At 40.3% G+C, this 24,450-nt stretch overlaps 1 long non-coding RNA gene across 1 annotated transcript; it reads right to left on the bottom strand.

The window, feature by feature from the left end:
- Positions 1 to 293: 293 nt before the first annotated feature.
- Positions 294 to 23,392, bottom strand: LOC125483870. The gene is made up of 3 exons (XR_007262783.1): positions 23,367 to 23,392; positions 8,856 to 8,966; positions 294 to 401 (listed from the first exon to the last, which is right to left on the bottom strand). It is a non-coding gene; the product is annotated as an uncharacterized LOC125483870 (long non-coding RNA).
- Positions 23,393 to 24,450: the final 1,058 nt, after the last annotated feature.

The raw sequence follows: 24,450 nt of genomic DNA, 5'->3' as shown, positions 1-24,450 counted from the left end.
GTGTTCAAATCTGCTTAAGTATAAATGCAATAAGAGATAGATACGGTGCACTTTGCATATTGTCATGTTATATTGTCAGATTGTGAGGTGCTTTCTTGTGTATAGGTGAAAATGGAACAATTGGAATGGCTGGAGATAACAAAAATAAGTATTTTACAGTCTATAGTGATGTATCGTAAATTCTTTGTATTGTCATGCTACCTCCCAGTAGAATGAATTAAAAAAAAAGAGCTTTTAGTCATGTTCAAGATAAACTTAAGAAGACAAAATGCTTTACAGAGAATGTATTAAAGGAAGATTAGAATCTTTTTTCTTGCACTTTCAGAAATAAAAATACATTTTTTCTAGGCGAGCTTTCTGTAGATTGGATGCTATTCTCATTGTAACAATAATGCTGTCACCTGGAAAATAAAAAAAAAGTTAAGCAAACATCACATATCTGTGTAGACATATCAGAATAAGAATTTTGAATGACATCTTTACTGTCTGTTAATATCCTTTTAAGTAACTCTTGTCAAATATACGTATAATTATCTCTTGCATTTTGTCATTATTATCCTTATGCATTTAGCACTGAAAATCAAATCTGCAAGCCCATCTCATGTTACATGCTGTCCTCCTTAATTTTATGAAACTACCTGACTAAATGGACATTGTTTATGGGGCAGACATCTATTGCCTTAGGTAAAAAGACACTTAAGCAGAGTGCACTGCTCAGTCAGATGACGCAGATTATACTGCCAACTGAGTTCAATGTTAGTGAAGCCCTGTGGCAGCAAGCTATTCATATGCACAGGCCCTAAGCTCTGTAATTTTCTTCCTAAACCTTTCTTCTCCTCTTTCTCGCCTTCGAGGGTGATCCTTAAAACCCACTTCTTTGATGAAGATTTTGGTCACGACTCTTAATGTGTGGCCCAGTGCCATATTTTGTTTGTTAAAGCTCCTGTTAAGTTTGGGATGTTTCAGTGGGTTAACGGTGCTATATAAATGCAAGTTGTTGTTTATACTGCTACAGTTATGAACTTGAAGAATTGGAACTATACCTATTAGTGTTGGTGTTACAATTTTCAGGCTATTTTACTAGGGAAGCAGATCATTGATGTCATGTAACCCTGATTTTACTGTCACTTCCACTGCCTTGCACACCTGAAATTGCTTTGCTTCAATAGGAAAGTAGCAATATCACTATTCCCCTTAGGCAATTGTCTGGCACTAAATGCATATATTTACTGCCAAGCTGCTGACACCAAGTACAATTTTCTGTTGTTTAACTTACAGCTGACAAAAAACTAAAAAAAGGTCCAATGAGATGTTTATTCAAATGATTCAACTTCATCACAAGAAGCAAAAATAAGGCAGCTAACCTGTGCAAGTAAACATTCACTTCTGGAGCTCAACTAGTAAAGGATGTGATATAGGAAGATGATTTAGATCGTGCTTCATTGAGAATGAAGTGTTTATTTTAATGAAGATGTACACTAAGCCTGAATTTGCTTTTTTTAAACCAGCATTGCCCACATCAGGGCAGTCATAAAATGGCCTGGGAATTCATCAGTAGAATTGGTCAACAAAGTTTCTGAAGCTGTTAGGCATGCATGCTGCAAGCTGTCAGAAGCATATAATTGATTTAAAACTCAATGAACACACAATCAATGTTCTGCAGTGGAGAACAGACCATTCTGGAAACAAATTTGAAAGTGAAAAATTGTTGCGCATGAAGTGAACAGTCTCTAAATCTAGTAACACTCACCTTTACTGGCTCCATCCCCGCCTCTTCGACCTGTTTGTTTCCTCTCCACCTATCCTCTCCTCTATCCCTCTTATATCCGCCTCCCACTCTCTCCCTATTTATTTCGGAACCCCCTTCCCCTCCCCCTTTTCTGATGAACGGTCTAGGCCCGAAACGTCAGCCTCTCTGCTCCTATGATGCTGCTTGGCCTGCTGTGTTCATCCAGCCCTGCACCTTGTTGTCACTGTGTAGTCTTCCTGCTCCTCTGATGCTGCTTGGCCTGCTGTGTTCATCTAGCTCTAAACCTTGTTATTTCTAGTAACTGTTAGGTTTGTTTTTAAAGTTATATTTATATATATTGTTGTCAATGCAATAAAAGCAAAATACTGCAGATGCTGGGAAATCTGAAATGAATGAAAGAAAATGCTGGAGAAACTCTAAGTCTGGCAGAATCTGCAGTGAGAAGAGAGTTGAAGCAGAGTTAACATTTCAATTCTGATATGACTCTTCTTCAGAACTGCAAAGAAAATGGTGATTTTTATACTTATGACAGAGGCAGAGGAGGAGCGAGGGACAGTTTGGAGGCCCAGTACAAAAGACAAAGGGTCACTAATTGCAATGAAAGAGAAATAAAGATGTAGAATGGGTGTAACTTAAAATGTGAAAGTGAAAACATGGGTCCTCTCTGCTGACAGCAATGTAAACCAGACAGAAACAATAAAAGCCCATGAAGGTTGGAAGGGAATATAAGAAAAATGGAGGACAGACACGATGTGGTCAGGCTCTGAAGCTGTGCAATTCAACATTGAGTCCTAGAAGCTGTAAATTACCTAAGCAGAAAATGAGGTGTCATAGCTTGAGGCTTGTGTTGTGCCTCATTGGAACATGACAGCAGGCCCAGGACAGATGTTTTAGCATGAGACCAATGTGGCTTATTGAAATGCTGAGCAACAAAAGTTTCAGGGCATTCCTACAAGCAGGATAGGGGTTTTTCTCAGTGCAGTTACCCAGACTGCGTTTGGTCTTTCCAATGTCGAGGAGACTACATTGTGAGCAGTGAACAAATTAGATGTGTTGGCACCATCAGCTTTTATTAGCTATCCCTAGTTTCATTGAACCGATGATGGTATATTGCTTTTCTCAGTCAGGTAAGAATTACCACGTCGATGTCGGACCTGAGTCGTTTATTGAACTAACTGGGTAGAGATGGCAAGCTTTCTGTCCGTGAAGGACATGAGTGAACTTTTTGGGTTTTATTTTATAACAATTTGGATACTTTTATTTAAACTTAATTCATATTCTACTGTAGTGACATTTGAAATAATTTTCTGGATAGTTAGCCCAAGATTTTGGATTTGGATTCAAGACACTTTGTACTCTTCTCTGATACTCATTCAAAAACTCTTCATAAACGTGTCTATTCAAATTTACTGATAATATTAAACAAAGACTTGCAAATCTTATTTTAAAAGCTCCTATGACTCACTTGAAACAAATATATTGATTGCAAGCTCTTAATTAAGTTTATAAAGAATGAGTTTATGATTCAACTTCATAATGCACATAGAGGAACTATTCTCTATTATTGATTTTCTGGGGCAATCTTGTAAAATCTATCATTTATAAGAGCATTTCAAAGTTAATCAATATAAATACCCTTCCTTGCCTCTACAGATGAATCTGCTCCCCCCCAACTCCTCAAAATCATTTCAAGATCCTATCAACATCTTGTTGGATGTAGAGAGGAGGAGGAAGATGTAAACTTTGAGGGATAACTGATACTTAATTGTGTCAGATCTATTGGGACGAAGATTTGTGTTTTCTTTGAACAGACATGAGGAAGACAATGGGAGATTACCTAAAGTATTCTTATCTCTAATCATAGCGCACATTAAAATTGAAAATCTGAAGCTTCTATGAGCAACTGAAGAGTTAAAAGCAAGTTCATGAGGCATGGGGAAATGAGACTTCCATTTTGGCCTCTCATTAATACAATATGTCAAACAATTAAATCATAAATGAGACCCTAAAGCAGATCAATGTGGGGCACCATGAATCACATCCCGCCAAATACAGCACTCGACCTTGATCCCTACGTTCTCTCTTCTGCTATTGAGAAAATGTCCTAACCAGATCAAACCTTCCCATCAATTCCATGAACCTCAACTTTAGCCAGCAATCTCTTCTGGTGGACTTTGTTTAATTCTTTCTGGAGGTTCACATAAAAGAAAAAAAAGAAATTCCATAGATCTTCCCCTTTTTAAGACCAAGTTTCATTTCACACATGAGGTTGGTTATAACAGTTTTAAAGTTTTGGGTCTGAACAGCTCTGGAGGAACTCGACCAGAAACATAAAAGTTGTTCCCTCTTCACAGATGCTGTCAGACTGGATAAGGAGGAATTGGATAAGAACTGAACGCAAAGGTTATTGAACTTTGTGAAGAAAGTAGGGCAGTGAGATTGATTTTGATGTGATAAAAACAGAAATTGCTGGAAAAACTCAGCAGGTCTGCATTTTGAAGAAGAATCACTGGACCTGAAATATTAACTCTGCTTTCTCTCCACAGATACTGCCAGACCTGCTGAGAATTTCCAGCAATTTATGTTTTTGTTTCAGATTTCCAGCATCCCCATTTCTTTGTTCTTTCTTTGGCTAAAGTAGTGTTTGTTTTATAAAGACATTGGTTTTCTAAGTCAATATGTACTTGACCATGAGCAAAGCTGTGAAGAAATAAGTCAGACAGAGCTTTCCAATGAACAAAATTAAGGAATTAGTTTTATTGTAACCTCACTTATGTAAAGTATGAAATGTATTACAAAGGTGGAACCCATTCTGACTGCTGTGACATCCACACATATACTAGCATTCAGAAGAGAACTAGTTATAGAGGACAAGGAAGGAGGAATTGGAAAAAATAGTCAAAGGTACGTAAATAAAAAGAATAAGATGTTCCAAGATTCCTTTAGTGGTCTTGAGGTTCTGATGGGATTGCAAGCAATGTAAGCTCATTGTTCTTCTGGAAACAATCCCTTTTAAACTGCCATCCATTCACTTCCACAGTTGGTGCTTAGATACTTGAAGTTCCTTTCATATTTTGGAAAATTCTCTATCTCAGTGATGCATTCCAACTTGTAACAGAGATAGCTATGTTTCATACAAAGATGCACGTAGTTGTGGAAACTGCACCTGGCAGTGCTCCAGCATTGATAAGGCGTGGACACAGATGCCTTCCAACTGAAAGGATGGTTTATTTAGCCCACTGGCATTCAGTAAAGTGGTTGCTGCTGAATGCTAGACAGGGACGGAAGTGGGGAATGCTGTCAGTTCCCCCCCTCACCTACTCCCCCAGTCCACACTGAGCCCATAGTTTCCATGTATCTCGTCCACAAGGAACTCCTGACTTCTTACCCGACTTATGGAACTTTAGCTTTAGTAGGGCTATCTGCACATAGCCATAAAATCATAAGACATACGGTGGCCATTCAACCCATTCATTGAGTCTCCTCCACCACTCAGCGAGATTGTGGTTGAGTTGATAATCCTCAACTCCTTTTTCCTATCTTTTCATATCACTCTTGGTTCCATTAATGATTAAAAATCCAACTCAGCCTCGAATATAGTTAATGACCAATCCTGTGTAGCTCTCTATAGTCAAGAATTCCACAGATTCAGCACATTTTGAGAAAGAAATGCGTTCTCATTGTTGTCTTAAATGGGAGACCCCTTATTCTGAGATTATGCCCTCTTGTCCAAGACTCTCCCAGAAGGGAAAACAATCTGACCGTTTCAACACTGCCAACTCCCATACAAATCTTATATGGTTCAATAATGTCTCCTCTCATTTGTCTAAACTCCATTGAGTGCAGGCGCAACCTCTAAAACCCTGAGTTGGAAACAGTCTTGTTCTAACAACTTGTTACTCTTCCATGCTATTATTTTCTTCTTCATTGTCAATTTACGTACGTTAACCATGGTGAAGCTCTTGTCGCTAATCAAAAATGCATTTTCTTGGGATGTTCAGTATGTCCGTAATTTCCCTATTTTTGTTGACAATAACACCCATTTATCAGCTGTGTCTCAGCAATAGCTTCCACGTCATACCCTCCAAGTTGAATTTGTGCCTGTAGTTCATTCAATTTGTTCCTTATGCTCTGTGTGTTTGTGTAAAGAATGCTTAATGGGACCACACACCCTGACCTGTCCGTTGGCTCTGATGTTTTTCTCACACATTCCTTCTGTCTTTTCCTGATTTAATTACCTTCCATCCTCCTTAACTGTAGTATCTAGTGCACAGTTTCTATTCTTCTACTCACTTATTTCCATTTTAGAATTATTGTTTATGATACCTTCTCCACCTGAAACTTCCCCTGGCACACATCCCCACATACCTCCTTTACAAGGTAAAGTTGCCTATATATCTTTGCTAAGTCCCTTCCTATCCCAATACTGGGTCCCATGAAAAGATGGATAGAGGGCAGCAGTAAAATATAATAAAAACTGAAATACGGCAAACGTTTATTAAATGTATTCTGCTCCAAACTACCCTGACACGAAAATATATTATTTTTCCCCTTCCATTTTTCTCTCAGATGAAGCTTTAAAAATGTTTTTTTAAAATAAAAAGTAACTGCACGCCACTAATCAGAGCCAGCCGGAGGAAGTGACATTAAACCAAAAATTCATCAACTGAGGTCTGTCAGTTTTCAGGGCTTTGAGTTGTGTGAGGTCTGCTGTGTCACGCACTGGCACAGTGGAGGCACATAGGCTGCAAAGCGAGGCAGAAGGAAGCAATCTTAAAAGCGACAGATCTGCTTTTTGGAATAGCTGCACATACATGGCAGAAGGCCAAAGTGGCCTGGTGCCAACAACAACCTTAACAAGTTTGTTCTGAAAGAAATACTAACAAGTGGGGGTGATGCTGCTGGTGGGGCTGATGGAGGCTGGTGGGAGTGGTTGGGTGGATGGGTCCTCACAAGTGCCTGAGTGGAAACAGCTTTGGAAGAACTGGGCTTTTGACAAAACGGGTTGCGTGGCAGACCCTAGTAAGACAGACAACGCAGTCAGGCCAAATTCCTCAGCGATGGGCCAAAGGAACTGAAGCTTGTTTTTTTCAAATAACCCAGATGAAAATGGTGCAGAGTCCGAACCTCAATGAAAACGTAGCCAAAATTTTTTTTTTACAGCTTTGATCACTCCTGACATTTGAAAAGGCTCGAAGCCCTGTGATTAGTACTTCCCATGACAAAATGGCACTATATCAAGGTTTGCAGGGGACGGGGTGGGGGGTAGATGTTGTGGGGGGGGGCAAGGGTTGGTGACTGAGGGTGGTGGCTGGGAGTTGGGGTTGGAGTCGGTTTGCCAAACTTGCAAGATATCTTCAAGAATTGAAGACTGATCTGCTGGCCATTGCTTCTTGCAATTCCAGTGAAAAATCAGAGGGGCATTTCAAAAAAGACATACTTTCTTTCTGTTACTCAGTTAAGTTTTGCAGATGTTGAAGACTGAGGAGGAGATATGAAGGGTCGTTTAACCAAAGATCGAGAACTAAGCATTCAGGTATTTTCGGGATTTGTTGCTTTTCCGTCGAGCATGGGAAGGCGAGGTGTTGAGGGAATGAGTATGTCGGGGTAAAGATGGCAGGAGTGTGAGCGACCAAGAGTTTGACAGGGGAGTGGGGTCTTAGAGGTCATGTGCTGATACTTCCAGGAATATGTCCTACCAGGTTAGGGTTGACAACCTCATGGTGGGAGGTGGAAATTATTCTCTCTGGTTATGTGCGGATTTGGAATTTACTGCAGGATTATTTTGTGTGCTGCTTAACAGTCATAAAATCGACAGGTGAGCAACTATCATAAACTTGCTTCAATGTAAGTGCACCAAAATGCAAGAGGAGATGAAAGCCTAAGGGCCTCAAAGTTAAGTAGAGGGATATACTACCGCTTTGTGTGAAATTCCTCGCACTGCTATTCATTGGAAGCATTAGCTCATTTTATTTTAAGCAGATCAATGCTTCTGCTACAACAGGAGAGAAAGGAATTTCAGATGGACAACTTACTGCCCTGCCATGTAACCACAAGACCAGGGAATTTTATTGTACTGGCGGATTTTGGTCCTGTTGGCAGCTTTACAACTTTGAATCTTTTAAATTTCTATAGAAAGTAGATACCTGGCAATAATTACCAAGCACTGACCCATCAATAGATGATGTCATAAGCCACAAGAGGGAAGATTGAGCAATTTTGTATTGTCGTTTGGACCCTGAGATGAGATTACTGCCTGGCAATCCCTTCTATCTCTTATAATATACAGATGGCGAGCTTGGTTTACTTAGTTTTATTTTAACCTCCAGTGTTTGATGTTTGACGAATGCTGAAACATGGGGTAGGCCATGAAATGATTCCTGCCTGTGTGTTCTTTGAAATATGAACAAATCTAACACAATCATTTTAGGTTTATTGGGTGTAGTTGACTGTCTATAAATAATAGAGCGCAGCTATATAACACGATCTTGATTTTCCTGTCCACTCTCCACCTCAATCCTGGCTTTAGCTGTCAGTATTAGCTCAATCTGTAACACTGTTGGCTCTAATTAAGAAGTTGAGGAGGATTGCTCCACTGTCAGTCTGTTATCTTAAACCAAAAACTCTGTCTTCCCTTTCATATGAAAGTAAAAGGTCCCCGGTAACTATTCAATGCAAGTGGACCTCTCCTTATGTCCTGATCAATACTCATGGCTCAATCAACAACTACTAATTGATCTTTATTTCGTTGCTGGTACTGGGATCTTGCTATTCACAAATTGGTTATTGGATTTCCTATGTCACAACAGAGAGTATACTTCAAAAGTGCATTAATGTCTGTAAAGTGGAATGTCCTGAGATTATAAAGTTGAAAGCAAATCTTTCACTCTCTTTCTTCCTTTCTCTCTCTCTTTCTTTCTTTCTTTCTTTCTTGCTTTCTTTCTCAATTAGGGATAGGCAATAAATGCTGGTAACAACATATCCCAATTCAATAAGACAGTTAAAGGGCACCAATTGTTGTATGGTGGAGCTACTTGCATGCAAATTAGGTGCTGTTATTCTACATTACAATAGTGATGGCGCTTCAAGAGTATCTCATTGATACCAAAAGTCTTCAGAACCTCTGGTGGTCCTGAATGGTGCAAGTCTTCCTTCTTTTTCTTTCTTGTGATACACCTTCATTCCATGGAGAAATTCATAGCTCAGATTGACTTACCTGGTGAGAAAAATTGGCAAATTACACAAAGTGAGAAAATGATAGCAATAGACAAATGATTGGGAGGAAGAAAAAGCAGGTTAGTGTCACAGGACAAGAATCTTCATCAAAACCACATTGCTTTGAGTCTAGAGCTACATATAGGCCAGACTACATAGAGATTTCCATCCTAAACGACGTTAGTGAATCGGATGGGAGTTTACAACAAAGTGACAAGGAAAGTAGATCTTTTAGCACCTCAAGCTTGTCCACCATACACTTAAGTCATGACTAATTCATGTTTTAAATAAATTGACCTGCCTCAACTCTGTAATTGCTTAACAAATATCTATCGGCCTCAATTTTCTTAAGCGAGAAGGCAACAAGCTTGAGACATGAGGCCTAATTACAACAAAGAATCTCGAATTTAGTCTTAAACTAGTTTATATCAGAGATGACCCAGCTATGTAAAATCACTAACAATACAGTGTGAGTTGGTATTGATTGGCTGGATTTACCAATGACAGGGTGTGGAAGGATATACCACCACAATAAATCATGACTGCAACAATGTTTGTGCTATTCTCTCTCCACCACACCCATACTTAGTTAAGAATTTGTTCACTGCCCTACAGGATTGTGTACTGACGCATACAGGTAAGTATGTAAATCTATCTGCCAACTATTTTCCTCTTGGTTTTGCCTCTAAATGCATTTCAAACTGTTCTCCATTAAATCCATCTCTGCATCATGTTGAGGCAGTATCACGCGTGTGGGGAAAATAAAAAATAAAAACTGAGCTATGAGTTAAACAATAAAATGGCCTGAAAAACAGAAGAAGCTGAAAACTTTAGTTTATGTATTCTTTTTCTTTCCTCCATTAATAGAAATTGCCTATTTTACACTAGATAGTGTTCCCAACCCGAAACGTCAACTTTCCTGCTCCTCTGATGCTGCCTGGCCTGCTGTTTTCTTCCAGCTCCACACTGTGTTATCCCTGACTCCAGCATCTGCAGTTCTTGCTATCTTGAAGCTCAAGGCGGGTCAGTTTGTTGTCTACATGAAATAGGAGTGTCCAATGGACGTCTTTGGGTCATGGAAAACCGGTGATAACTTGTTTTAAAATACATTCATTGGATGTGGACATCATTGGCTGGGCCAGCATTTATTGCCTATCACTAGTTGCCCTTGAAAAAATGGTGATGAGTTGCCTTCTTGAACCGTTGCAGTTCACTTGGTGTAGGTAGACCTACAATACCATTAGGGAGGGAGTTTCAGGATTTTCCCCTAGCAGCATTGAAAGAACAGCAATATATTTCCATTTCATGGTAGTGAGTGGTTTGGAGTGGAACTTGGAGCTGGTGGTATTCCCATGTATCTGCTACCCTTGTCCTTCTAAATGGTAGTGGTCATGGGGTTTGAAAAGTGCTATCTAAGCAGGCTTGGTGAATTTCTACTGCTCATCTTGTAGGTCATACATACTGCTGTTAACATAGAACATAGAACATAGAACAGTACAGGCCCTTCGGCCCTAATCCTAAGGTCTATCTAACCTCCACCCCTACCTTATACTATCATCCATATGCCTATCTAATAGCTGCTTAAGTGCCCCTAATGAGGCCGACTCCACTACCCTCTCCAGCAATGCATTCCACGCCCCTACCACTCTCTGAGTAAAGAACCTACCTCTGATGTCTCCCCTATATCTACCTCCACTCACTTTAAGACTATGCCCCCTCGTAATAGCTACCTCCACTCTAGGAAAAAGTCTCTGGCTGTCTACTCTATCTATACCTCTGATCATTTTGTACACAAAATGAGTTACTAAGTGTCGATGGTGGAAGGAGTGAATGCCAATGGGTGTGATGCCAGTTAAGCAGGGAATGGTTTTATGCTTTGTGAGTGTTGTTGGAGCTGCACTCATCCAGGCAGTTGGAGGGTTCTCCATCACATTCCTGAATTGTGCGGAGTGGGCGGTGAACAGCATTTGCGGAGGCAGGAGGTGAGTTACTTGCTGCAGGATTCCTAACTTCTAACCTGCTCTTGGAACCACAGTATTTATAGAGCTCATCCAGTTCAGTTTTTGGTTAATGGTAACCCCCAGGACATCGATAGCTTTTATAATGAAAACAAATTACCAAAATTGCATATCACTTCTTTAAATATAGTAATTTTAAAAAAAGCCTCACTCATTCTGTTTCATTACATTTACTTGCCTCAAATAACTTTTTTACCGCCTGATGGTTAACAATCAGTAACACTGCTTCTATTTTTACATTCAGTCATGATTATTTGTTGATTAGAATTGCTTTATACTGATTCTTGACATTGCTGTCACTTGCTAGGCAACATTATAGTCCATCTCCAATTGCACATGAGAAGGTGGTAGTGAGTCATTTTCTCAAGCCTCTGTAATCCATTAAATTACACAAGCTATCAGACAGTTTGTTGCAGGATTTTGACCCAGTGGCTACGAAGAGGCAGGACTATCTTTCCGTGTCAGACTAGTGCGTGACCTGGAAGTGTCCAAAATGTCACACGTGGACAAACGCTGTCTTGATGCTCAGAACAGACCTCAACCTTCATCTATGGAAATGAACTTTTTTTCAGTTTTTTACCCTTCGTTCTATAAAATCTGGGGCTGAGAGACCCAGGTGAACACAGGTTGGGCATGGTAAACCGGTTAATTGATCAGTAAGTACCACTTGATCGCCTTGGCAATTGTGCCTTCCATCACTTTGTTGATGATGATGGTAGTCTGATAATTGTAAATGGGCAGATGGGATGGCCTAGACCCAAAACGTCAGCCTTCCTGCTCCTCTGATGCTGCTTGGCCGGCTGTGTTCATCCAGCTCTACACCTTGTTATCTGGGATTTCTGTTGCTTTTTGTGGGTTGGACATAGTTGGGCAATTTTCTACCTTGTTGGGTAGACACCAGCATTCTAGCCGTAGTGGCACACCACGGTTGGGGGCATGGCTAAGTCTCTAATACTAACCTTCAGCACAGTCACAAGGATATTCTCATAACTCTTGCTGTATTCAGAATGTGTAGCCACTTCTTGATATCATGTGAAATGAATTGAATTGGGATGGGCAATGCAGGGAACTTCATGAGGCCAAGTTGAATCATCCAGTTGGCACCGAGATGGTGGCTAGTGCTTTTGCCTCGTCTTTTGGTTTGCACATGTTGGGCTGCAATAATGAAGATAGGGTGTACTTGGAACATCCTCTTCCTATTACTTGTTTAAATGTCTACCAACACTGTTGACTGCACCAGAATGCATGATGGCTAACAGAAGCTTTTGGAACTGTAAGGGAAGCAAGTTACTAATGAAGTGCCATAACCAGAAAGAACAAGAGGTTCTTATACGAAACTAGATGACATTATTCTGATATGTTGCCCATTGAGGACAAAGAGTTCAGTGTAATGTTTCTAATTCTAGGTAGGCAAAAGCAGGTGGCTCAAACACTGATAATTCACTTTTAAAGGATTTTATTGATTTTCATGATCCACAAATATTTGTTCTCATATCAGTTGGGTTAAGTCACCATGACTCTTTTAGCTTTAAGACCAACAAAAAAAAAATGCTCTGATATTTTCAAAACACTGCAATGGCAAGGCATGAAATTACTTTAGGGACTTAAAACATAACTGTCCCACAGCACTGCTGGAGGAGTTCTGCAAGTTTAGGCTCATTTAGAATCAGTCAGCCAAAGTATAACTTTATGGCAGTGACAACATCAGAAACAACAGTCTCCAGAAGAACATTACAAATCTACAAGTTTTGTTGGGAAAATCAAAATCTGTTCATCTGTATTGTACAACTGAATGACGCAAATGTTTATTTAAATAACTTGAACCCTTAACAATTATGGTTTTCAGGAGTTGTACATACTTTACTAATTGCTTATTGATTGTGTTTATTTGTATTCAGTGCTGAGTATTAACCAGAGTTAAACAGTTATGCTACAGTCAAAGCCCTTGTGACACAGTGATAGTATCTCTACCTCTGACCCAGGAGGCCCACGTTCAGGTCCCACTTGCTCTAGTAGGTGTATCATGACATCTCTGCAGAGGTTTATTAGGAAAATATCTACTTGTGATTAATAAAGATGCAAGTTAAATCTGTGATTGTAGTTTTTTGGAGCTGTGTCTTTGGAGATTGTATTTCTGTAAATTAAAGGTAAATATTGGAATCCAGTTGTGTCCTACACCAGTTGGCTTTCTGGCATATCACACCCTTGATATTTTTCTTATTCGTTCTCCAAGTTCCGCACTATTTTCTGCTACAAATTGCATTATATTTCATAGGACTTGTGCAGAATTCAGAGTCAGAAACAGGTCATTCAGCCCACCTGGTCTATGCTCATATATAAACTCCACATAAGCTTCCTCCAACTCCTCTTCACCTCACCCTCTCGACATATCCTTTGCTTTCTCTCAAAGCCATCTCTGTTATTCTCCGCAAGGTCTCATTGCAGGAGCAAGCTCCATATTCTCCGTAACATTTTTACTATACAAGATTGATGTTGCTCAACAATCTGCAGAGTGAATGCATCCATCACCCACAATAGAATGGTCCAAGTAAGGCTAGGAAGTTGTTAAGGGCAGAGTGTGAATCTGCCTGAGCTGTCTCAAACAGTTGGTGCCACTGTTTTCTACTGAGGTGGTCTCTCCAGCTTCTCCACCTCCCAAGTCAGTGGTAGCGTTTACTCAAAGGGAGATTTAAGAAAAGAGAAAACAAAAATCCAGCAAAAGCTTTGCAAGTGGTTCTAGATCTAGGATCTTGTGTCTACCAAATGAATCCCTAAACATTATCAGTAGAGATTCTTTAGGGCAGAATTTCCATTTCAATTCAGAGACTTAAGTTTAGCTTCTTTGTTTGCAGTGGGGTTGATGGATGTTTAAAATTAATTTACAGGATGAGGGCATCACTGGGCAGGCCAGCATTTATTGCCCATTCCTAATTGCTCAGAGCACAATTTAAGAGTCAACCACATTGCTGTGGGTCTGGAGTTATATGTAGGCCAGTCCAGGCAAGGATGGCCGTTTCCTTTCCTGAAGGACATTAGTGACCCAGATGAGATTTTCCAACAATTGGCAATGGATAAATGGTCATCGTTAGACACTGAATTCCAGATATTTTTTAAACTGGAATTCAAATTCCACCATCTTCCATGGCAGGATTTGAACACAAGTCCCCAGGACATTGCCTGTGTCGCTGGATTAATAGTCAATAGGCCATCACCTCCCTAAAGTGGTGGTGCTTAACCACTGAATCTGTAATGATAATGAAATGTTCATTAGTCCTTTGCACCAAGGCTAGAAAACTCAATCTGGAGTTTCAAATGCTGTTATGTTTCTGCTCCAGCTTGTGCTACACTTGAGCATCAATTCTTGGCGCACTACAGATTAATTTAAGCTAACACTCAAAGAAATAGTGGGAATAAATATTTAAAATTATAAGACCATAAGAAATAGGAACAGGATTAAGCCTAAGAAGTGCCTCTTACTCTCTGCACTAAATTCCCACACTGCCCCAATGTCCCAGAAATATCTACAACTTGAATTGTGCCTCACTTTAGATGTTATCTCTCCTTCCTGATCATGCAAAGCTCATTGATTCAAGGAGGTTCTCCCAAAGTTGGCCACAGTATGATACCTTCATATAGATAAATTCATCTGAAAATCTCCAGGGAAATCTTGTGAATCAGTTCACAGTTTAGGAAATCAACCATGTGTCATATGCTACATTGCAAGAGGAAAAGTCTTCATTGTTTTCACTGTGGAAGGGAGGATCAGGTGCAGGTCATTCACAGGGTAATATGCCTCCTGGAGCGTTAGACACCAGTGGACATACATATAGACCCTCACAGATCTTCTCACCATGTATCAACAACGGGGATTGGCATTCAATTCATTTTTCTGGCAGAATTTATTGGAAAGTAGCAGCAAAGCAGATAGGGTGGAGTTATTGTGTGATAGACCACTGAATTTGCTATGTTGGTGGAAAACCAAATGTAGGAGTTATGGCTCTTCAGGGGCCAGAGTTAACATTTGCATCCAATGCTTCTGGACCTTCCCATAAAGCAACCCGCTCCTCACTCTCCCAAGAGCAGAAGAGAGCCTCAGACTAGAATCCACTGCAATTTGCTGTTCCACATCCTTGAAGTTAGTCTGGAAGGGAATGTCTCATCTAGTTTTGTAAGGTAGTGCAAAGGAATGGTTTCTAATGTGTAAGGTTGCAGCTCCCTGAGGTACAAAAGCTGGGTCACAGGTCAACTAGAAAGTGCAGAAAAATGAATAGCACACATCAATCCTCCCAAAGCCAGAAAATGTTCTCATATTTAACCAGGTAGGAGGAAGGTGGCTAGTTACTTTGACTTAGGTGGCAATCTAACTATAGGCATCTGACTCCTGAGCTTTATTGGATGCTGAACATTAAGTCGCTCCATCATTCTGCCCCCACTCCCACCCCAGAACACTATCTTATTATTACTATTTTTACTTTTTCCACAAATAAAGTAGCAAACTCCAATCTAGTTGGAGAAAATATGGATATTGGTACAAATTATGATGAGGTTGCATTAATACTTGGCCTACCGCTCAACTGTTTCTTTGCTGTCATTTTAAACTGATCACAAACCAAAGAATTGCTTGTTGCAGTCAGTTATAATGGTTTTCTTTCAGTTGTTTGGGATTCCTGTGCTTTAAAGAGTCCTCCACAGCATATCTTTGGTAGCCTCAACCCTGCACATGGCAAATCTCTGGCCCAAGGCCACAGGCAATTTGGTGCTCATAATTCTTTTGGGAAAGAGCAACACGGGCCCAGGAACTGAAAGTTGATGCAGCTTCAGTGTGTTCTCCTGAGGAATGCGCTGAGATATTCAAATTCAGTGTTTAAAACAAAACAAATCTTGTCTGCGAGCTCTTGGGAAAAATTTAATCGACCACAAAGCTTCTTAATCTTCTCAAGGCTGACTGAGGGAAGGGATGACATTCAGTCGGTAAGCCTCAGCTCCCAGTAGACTCACTATTCCTTCAAAGTGACATACAGCCATAGAATGCAATAGATAGAGCTTCATCAACACAATGTCATAGCTCGGAAAAATGCAGATGGTGGAAGCCTTTCTCCTTTGTGCTGTTATTGAGATCAAAATTTTCTCTTACGGGGATGGATTGGGCATCCATATTCTCCCTATCTTATGCTCAAATTCCAATCTAATACATGGGTGTGAGGAGGGTATATTTTAGGTTGAAATGGATGCTGGATACAATCCCACCTTCCCCCCAGTCCCTCCCCCTCCCCACTCCCCCAACCCCAACACCCGCCCACCAGAGGAGTTGGTATTGAATTCCCATTTGCACGGAGCTGTTGGATTTGGAAGTAACAGGCAGCTGTTAATAAAGTGCATACACATTGGCGCTGCCAATTCCTGTGAAGGTCAGGCCTGAAAGGGGATCCACGGCTGTACTTCTTGTACCACCCTGCCCTGAGCGACCTTGGAGCACATGTTGATAAACATTTTTTGGTGATTCTAGAGGTTCTTCACTTGAGAGCAGGAAATGCTTGCTGATTTAATAGAGATGTTTTGTTTTCCTCTCTTCATTCATTAAGGGGATGAGGATGTCACTGGCTAGGCAGCATTTATTACCTGTCCCCCATTGCCGAGATGGCAGTTCAGAGTCAACCACATTGCTTTTGGTCTGGAGTCACCTCACCTGGTAGGCCAGACCAGGTAAGAATGGCAGTTTCCTTCCCTAAAGTACCTTAATGAACCAAATTGTGATTTTTCACCAACAATCAACAATCAACAATGGATTCATTGTCATCATTATATTCTTAATTCCAGATATTTTGTTGAACTCAAATTCCACCGTTGGCTGTGGCAGGATTCAAACCCAGGTCCCCAGAATGTTATCTGGGTCTCTGGATTAACAGTCCAGCGATAATACCACTAGGCCATCGCCTCCCCTGTTCAATGTAAACCAGTGGTTGGGATAGAATTAATAGACAGGATGTGTTTCCACTGGCAGGAGGGTCAGCAACCAGAGGACACAGGATTAAAGCATTGGGCAAAACAGCCAGTAGAGAAATGAGCTGAAATTTATTGATACAATAAGTTGTTATGCAGGGGAATGTGCTAACTGCATTAGCAGCGGAATAGGATTCAATGGAAACTATAAAGTGAATTCAATCAATCATCATAGAATCCCTCCAGTGTGGAAGCAGGCCATTCAGCCCATCAAGTCCACACTACCCTTCTGAAGAGCATCCCACTCAGACCCACCTCCCCATACTCTCCCTGTAACTGAATTTCTCATGGCTAATCCACCCATACTACACATCCCTGGACACTATGGGCAATTTAGCATGGTCAATCCACCTAACCTGCTTATTCTTGGACTGAGAGAGGAAACCAGAGCACCTGGAGGAAACCCACGGAGGCACAGCGAGATTGTGCAAACTCCGCACAGACGTTCGCCCAAGGGTGGGATCAAACCCAAGTCCCTGGCATTGTGAGGTAGTAGTGCTAACCACTGAGCCACCTTGGATAAATCTGTGAGGGGAAATGAGTTGCTGGGCTCTGAGAAAGGGCAGGATTGTAGAATTATTTAGAGCCATAGTGGTTTATAGCATGGAAATAGGCCCTTTGGCCCATTTTGCCCATGCCTGTTTTCACTAGTTAAACTTGCCTGCGCTTGGCCCATATCTTCCCATACCTACCCCATCCGTATACCTGTCCAAATGTTTTTTAAATGATGAAATTGTATTTGCCTCCACTACGATCTCTGGCAGCCCATTCAAGACACTCACCACCCTCTGTGTGAAGAAATTGCTTCTCTGCATAGTCTTGTATCTTTCCCTGCTCACGTTAAACCTATGTCCTCTAGTTTTAGACTCTCCTACCATGGGGTAAAGCTGTCTGCTATCTATCTTATGATTTTATAGACCTCTGATTTGAATAACTCTTTCAAAGATTCAGCACAGCAGAATGGGCTGAATGGGCACTTTCTCTGCTGGAAAATAATATGATTTTAAGCTGGGAAGCTTTTCTCCAATTATATGTACACCTGCATTTTCTTTGTCAAATAAACACTCATGGACAAGGCCAGGAAGTGACTTTATCTTAAACTTATTTCTGAAAGAGCTTTACTGTACATCTGGCCTTGCTTTGGCTGACATAGGAGTAGTCGCTGAAGCTTAAAGCTGTCATAGGAGCAAAATGTAGATGAATGTTTCATTTTGCAAGAAACAAATTTACCAAACAATTTAACTTTTAAGAAATCTATGAAAACATCTGTTTTCATCCTATTCATTAATCAGATAGCTGAAATGTCTATCTGTAATTGAATAGTCTCCAGCATTGCTTTTGACATGTTTAAATATCTTGAATTCTATCAAAAGGATGTTTCTTTGCACAAAGTAAAACACTTCCTCATTTCTCTCCATGAATGTCTGCCTTGTTAATTGTATGGAAACTTAAGGTGCTTTTTGATTAAATGACATCTTAACATCAACAGTCCCAGTATATTAAAATTAAGTTTAAAATCCTCCCCATGATATGAATGTCAATTTGGAGTTTGCCTCTGTCTTCTGTCCAGGATTCCAGCTGAAAACCATTTTGTGTTTATCTTGGCTATTTTCATGGACCATTCCTCCTCAAAGGAATTTTTGATTCACTGAGCAATTTTCATACATGGCTGTAAACTATGAGGTGAAAGAAAGCACGAAGAAATATATCCATGGCATCCGTGAAAAATGTAGAAGTCATGTGACTGTAGACCCAAAAATGTACCTGAAATGGTACTTGTGCCTGCATCCCACCCCAGGTATGGCGTGCATATCCTCGACGTGGCTTTTTAGAAGAATTGCATATAATTAACCTTGCAGAAACATGCCTTTTTGGTCCAACTGATCTGTGCTGGTGCTTTTGTTCCTCATGTTCCTTCAACCCCCACCCTTTTGTATCTCACCCTCGAAATATATTCCTTTCTGCTTCATGTATTCATTTAGATTCCCCTGACATGCATATATGCTATCCACCTTATAAATGCTCTTTGTGCTAGCAAGTTCTACATTCTAATCATTCTCAGAGTAAAGAAGTTTTTCATGAATTCCCTGTTGAATTTATTTGTCAGATGAGCTTTCTCACATTTGTAATTCCCAGCCTTGGTTTCCCCCACAACTGGAAACATCTTCTCTCTGTTTACCCCATAAAATCCTTTTGGAACTTAAAGGTCTCTCTGAGGGTCATGTCCTTAGACTTCTATTTTCTGTAGAAAAGAATTCAAACGTGTTCAAACTCACCTGCCAGTGATAAATTCCCAGTTCTGGAAACATTTTTAAAATGTTTGCTTTGCACCTACTTCAGTGTCTCTGTATCCTTTTACAACATCAATGTCTAATTACCATGTCAAATGGCATGGATGACCAAGTCTTCCACATTTTTCTATCGTTGCAACAATACATGACTTTGTTGTTGGGAGTTCTGTTTAAGTCAATCTTTATCATTAGCTGAGTCCATCCGCAATTCATGGATATCTGTACAGAGCAGGATGTTGACACAAGTTGTGCCAACCCTATTCATACTGTTGTCTTGATGAGAATTATTGGCACTGTTCATAGTTTACAGGGAAGGTCCTTTTATATTGTAGAAAAAGTAACCGCAAGTGCAAAACTTCTAAAGTAAAAGCAACATGTGCTGGAAGTAAACATCAGGTTTGTCAGTGATTGCTAACAACTTCTGTTTCTACGCCTGCTTTAGTTGTATGAGTATTAATTACAGATTAATGTTTATTTTCCGCCAACATTGAAATGGGTAGCACTAGATACCATGAGTTGCTGAGATGGCAGGAATGGGATTTTCAGTGGTTTGTGGGCTAAATTAGTACAAAGATAGCAAATGTTTGTTCAAAGAGCATGGTTTTGAGGAGTCTCTTATTTGAGGAGAGAGAGGTGGAGAGGTTTGGGACAGGACTTGTAGAGTCTAGGATAAAGGCATGCCACGAATGGGGAATTAAATTTGGAGATAGACCAGAGATGAAAGGTTTCAGAAGTTTGTAGGGTTGGAGGAGTTTAATCAATATTCCACTCTTCCCCATCCAAAACAACAACAGCTGAAAATTAAAAACAATTCTATGTTTATTTTTGAAAAGTGATGACCTATTCTTTCACCTGAGCCCTTTTGATAGACAAACATCCTGTTAACACTTCATAGACCTTTGATAATTAGGCAACCTAATGCAAAGTTGATGTTGTATTGGTGGAGCAACTCATTCGTGCCTGGCAGCTGCCCACGATGAGCTGTTGATGGCATAGGGTGTCTCTGCTGTACACAAGGCCTTCACAAAAATCCCCCCGTGTTCTCTTTGTCACAGGCGATTGTCTCTGTATTTGCTCAGGGAACCTATCTGACTTCACTTTCTCATGGCAGTTGGATATGCTGGTGGCAATGTTGTAGGAATGAGGGCAGGCCTTCGCTTTATCCAAAGCACAAAGAATTATTTTCTGGTTTCTGCTTGCTGTTGTCAAGTCAAGTTTGCACCATTAAGCTCTTGGCAGGACTCATTGGACTCCCACAGCAGCTACACAAAACTTTATGCCTCACTAAGATGGTAATGAAACACAATCAGCAAAAAGTAAAACAGGAAAAGAAGCGATCTCAATCTCGATGAAGAGTGATAAGGAGATGGAGAGTAGTGTTGGGGAACTGGTGCAATTCAAGGACACCCTCATTGCCTTATACTATGCTTTAAGCTAATACTGTGACCTGTACAATAGGATATCAGTGGAGAGTATCTCAAGGTGTGGAGGTCAGCACATACATTGTCCCTGGAGCTGGTTGCTCCTTAGCTCTTAGCAAGGTTCTTCAACTCCTGAGCTACTTCAATACATTTTTACTTACATCTGTACCTGGTGAGTTATCAATTACATCTCCCTTTTCTAGTGTCTAACACCTTTCACATGCTCATTTGAGACTGGATGCCTTCTCTCTTACTGAAATCAGAGTCATGTGATCAGTCAAACCATCATGATTCACATGAATCTCACTTTCATCGTTGACATCATTCCGGACGGTTCAAATTACCATCTGGATAATCTGGGAAATCTCCTTTCTTCTGGACTCTAGCCTTTAGTAATGGAAACACGTTTGAAAGCCAACTGTTAAAGGTATACACACACACGTGCACGCAAACACACATGCGCGCGCACAATCATATACACAAAAACACGACGAAAGTGTAATGCCCTGATTTAACCTAAGACGCAGATCAAGTGTTGCATGGGATGGTGGTGTAAGAGTGAGGGAGGCAAGCTCCTAAGATGTCATTGGGGTAATGCTGGTAAGGCAATTATAACTCCCAGGCTTCTGCACCAGGCAGCCTAGTCACATGACACATGCATTTCCTGGCCGGTTTAAAATATAGATGTGCATCTTCAAATAAAGATATATTCATTGTTTCTATCTTTACTAATCTAACTCTTCAAATCTTTCATCACAAATCTTGATATTTTTTGCTTCTTTGGCTATGCTTTTTTTTCCTTATTCCTCTGTGAATCACTTTGGTGCCTTTTTCTGTATGAACGTAATGAACTGTATGAATGTAATACAAGTTGATTATCTTGGTGTATATCATAATAAAAGTGCTTTTTTATAAGTCTTTTTCTCTAGTCCTTCCACAAGACCTAATCTTCAGATGCCATGGTGAATCTTTCCTGCAACATTGTCGGAACCTTGAAAGAACTCCTTATGTTTCGATTCCAACACTGAACCTTTGGTCTGGGTCTTTCCTGTTATTGTCTATGTGTTAAGTTAATGTGAGCAGAAGGTCATTGCTTTAACCTTTGTTCAATTCTTAAGTCTATACTGGTAGCGGACTCTCCTGGCCTCTGCATTGGATGGTTTACACAGTGAAAAATTAATGACAGTGTTGCATTGTTTAGCTTTATTGAAAAAAAAAATGGTCTGCAATCCATTACCAGAAAACTAAATGGCCAAACACGAAGGAACAAAGACAGCTCTATACAATACTGAACTCTTTGAAGTCTCTCCCCACATCTGCTGATCAACAAGAAAACATCACAGTCCACTCTCCCAAAGTAGAATCATCTCCAGATGTGAAGTACAGAGCTCAAACAAGACCCTCACTGACATTCTGTCAGATGAGGAGGTGACAATGTTGGGGTTTGGCCATTTCTCTCAGAGAAGTATTCGGGACACGTAATTTCATAATATATTTGAAAATTATTTCATGGATGAGAGGACTGTTGGCAATGTCAACATTTGTTGCTTATTCCTAATTGTGCTTGACTTTAATGGCTTGCTTGTCAGTTTCAGAGCACAGTTAAGAGTCAGCCACATTTCTGTGACTCTGGAGTCACCTGTAACAGACCAGTTAAGGCAGATTTCTTTCCCTAAAGGCTGCTAGTGAACTAATATGGGCTCACTGGGTATTTGCAACAATTGATGTTTGCTCTATGGTCATCATTACTGCGAGGAGCTTCATATTCCACTTAATTAGTTTAACTTAAAACCCATTTGAAACCTCTGGTAGTTTAGCCTCTGAATTTCTAGTCCCGGTAACATTACCATTAGCCACTGCCTCCCTCAGTCCCAGAGGGAAGTCTGTGCCTTTTTCTTTAACGGTGGCTGCAATCAAAGTCCCAAAAGGTCGAATATATTGCACCATGTTTTCAACTTGGAAAATGACCATTGCCATCTAGCCTGGAAGACTCGACTGTTGGTGCTAACTGAGACTAATCAGATAGCAATCTGGAAACTCAGGCAGTGCGTGAAAGCAAGATGTATTTAGGGATGAATTGGTTAGTTGATTAGGATCACCCCAAACCACTTGGATTATCTTGGATTGTCCAGGTATGTATAATTAATTTCCAGGAGACTGCTACAAAAATCCCAGTTAGAAAAACCATTGGAGCGGCAATAAATTCTTAGTAACTATTATTTGTACACCTTGGTTTTTTCTTTGTAGAAACACAAACCATGGGAATTAAGGTTCTTGAATGACAGTGAAGAGCCACTAATTATATCATAAAAGTTGCGTTGATTTTGCTCTTGACATAGGAAGGCAGTGTTTTATGAGGATGGACATGTCAGGTAATGTGGGGTCAGAGCTGTTGGACATCAAATGATAAAAGGGGCATGTTCACCCGGAGCTGGCAAGTCTGGGTCGAACATATATTTGATGTTAAAAATAATTTTAAAAAGGAAGGTGCCATTATTGGATTTTATTTTTCGAGGATGAATGGTGGTTTGTTCAAAACAATTAAGACTCGTGGATATTGTGGCAGTAGAGTTAGCTGAGTTGCCAAGTAATATTCCTGGTCTTGTTGTGCTGCTAAAGAATGTTTACAGAGTCTGCTTAGGTAAGGAAGTATAATTAAGAAATTACTTACTGTGACTTCCTCTTGGTGGAGAAGCTGCAAGAGAGGGTAAGATCATGTGGCAATACATCACTTCCTGTAATGTGTCTCATTGGCATATTAGAGTCAGACATAAACTCTTCCACAACATCTCTCCCCAAGTGTGTGCTTTCACTCATTAAATAAATCTCCCCCAGAATATTGATCTTGCCCGTTAGATTACATCTCCTCTCCAAGTCACTGATCCTACCTATTATGTTACAGCATGTGCTTTTCAGAATGATACCATTAAACGTGAAAGGGTTGAGCAACATTTTCATCTTCTGCAGCGTTCCGACGACTGCAGACCTGCCGATCTGAGGGTGTTCTTTCTCCCCTGCTTAAATCTACATCTGTGCCAACGAGGCTGTGAATTCAGGTCAGTGACGCCTTAGCCTTTGAAGAGAATAAAACCCCTGATAACTGTATGAATTTTTCATTTGGAAAATATGTTTTACACATAAAAGAATCAACTGCACCTTCAGGGCTCTCAGCTCCCACAATGCCTTGCAGCGTGGCTTGGCAGGAGTCCCTCTGAAGTCTAAATAGTTGGATCAGTGACAGAAAAACTGGCAAGTGTTGGCAGGGAGACATACAGGGAAGCAGGACTCGGCTGAACACTTTCACATTTTTAATTAGCCCCACACACACACATATCTTAAAGCTATAATAAATATGCAGCTGACATCCCAAGCATTATTTTGGCGAGGGAAGAAGAAAACGTTGACACTCACTATGTTATCTGTTACCTTATTAATATAATTTACCTACATCTTATCTCATGAAAGTAAGGTATGAAAAGCCTTTTTTTGTTATAATTTCAATCAGAAAGGAAAGATAAATGTCTACCATTAACTTTTATCTCACTGATGTTCCTGGGTGGCCGTATGGAATTTAAACTTTAAGGTTCCACCTACCCCTATTGAAGACAAACATTATTTATCTGCCTCCCTGCCCCAGAATTGTCAAAAGTGGTATTTGACTCCAAATCACTACTTTTGCTACTTCACCCACCTCCCCCATCAGCACCCACCCTCCAATAAATGAGGTACATGTTTTAAGATGCTGCTAAGCTGGT

Source organism: Rhincodon typus, chromosome 8 (assembly GCF_021869965.1).
Source record: "Rhincodon typus isolate 14 chromosome 8, sRhiTyp1.1, whole genome shotgun sequence".
In the NCBI taxonomy this organism is placed as follows: Eukaryota; Metazoa; Chordata; class Chondrichthyes; order Orectolobiformes; family Rhincodontidae; genus Rhincodon; species Rhincodon typus.
This window is presented reverse-complemented; position numbering and strand designations above follow the sequence as displayed.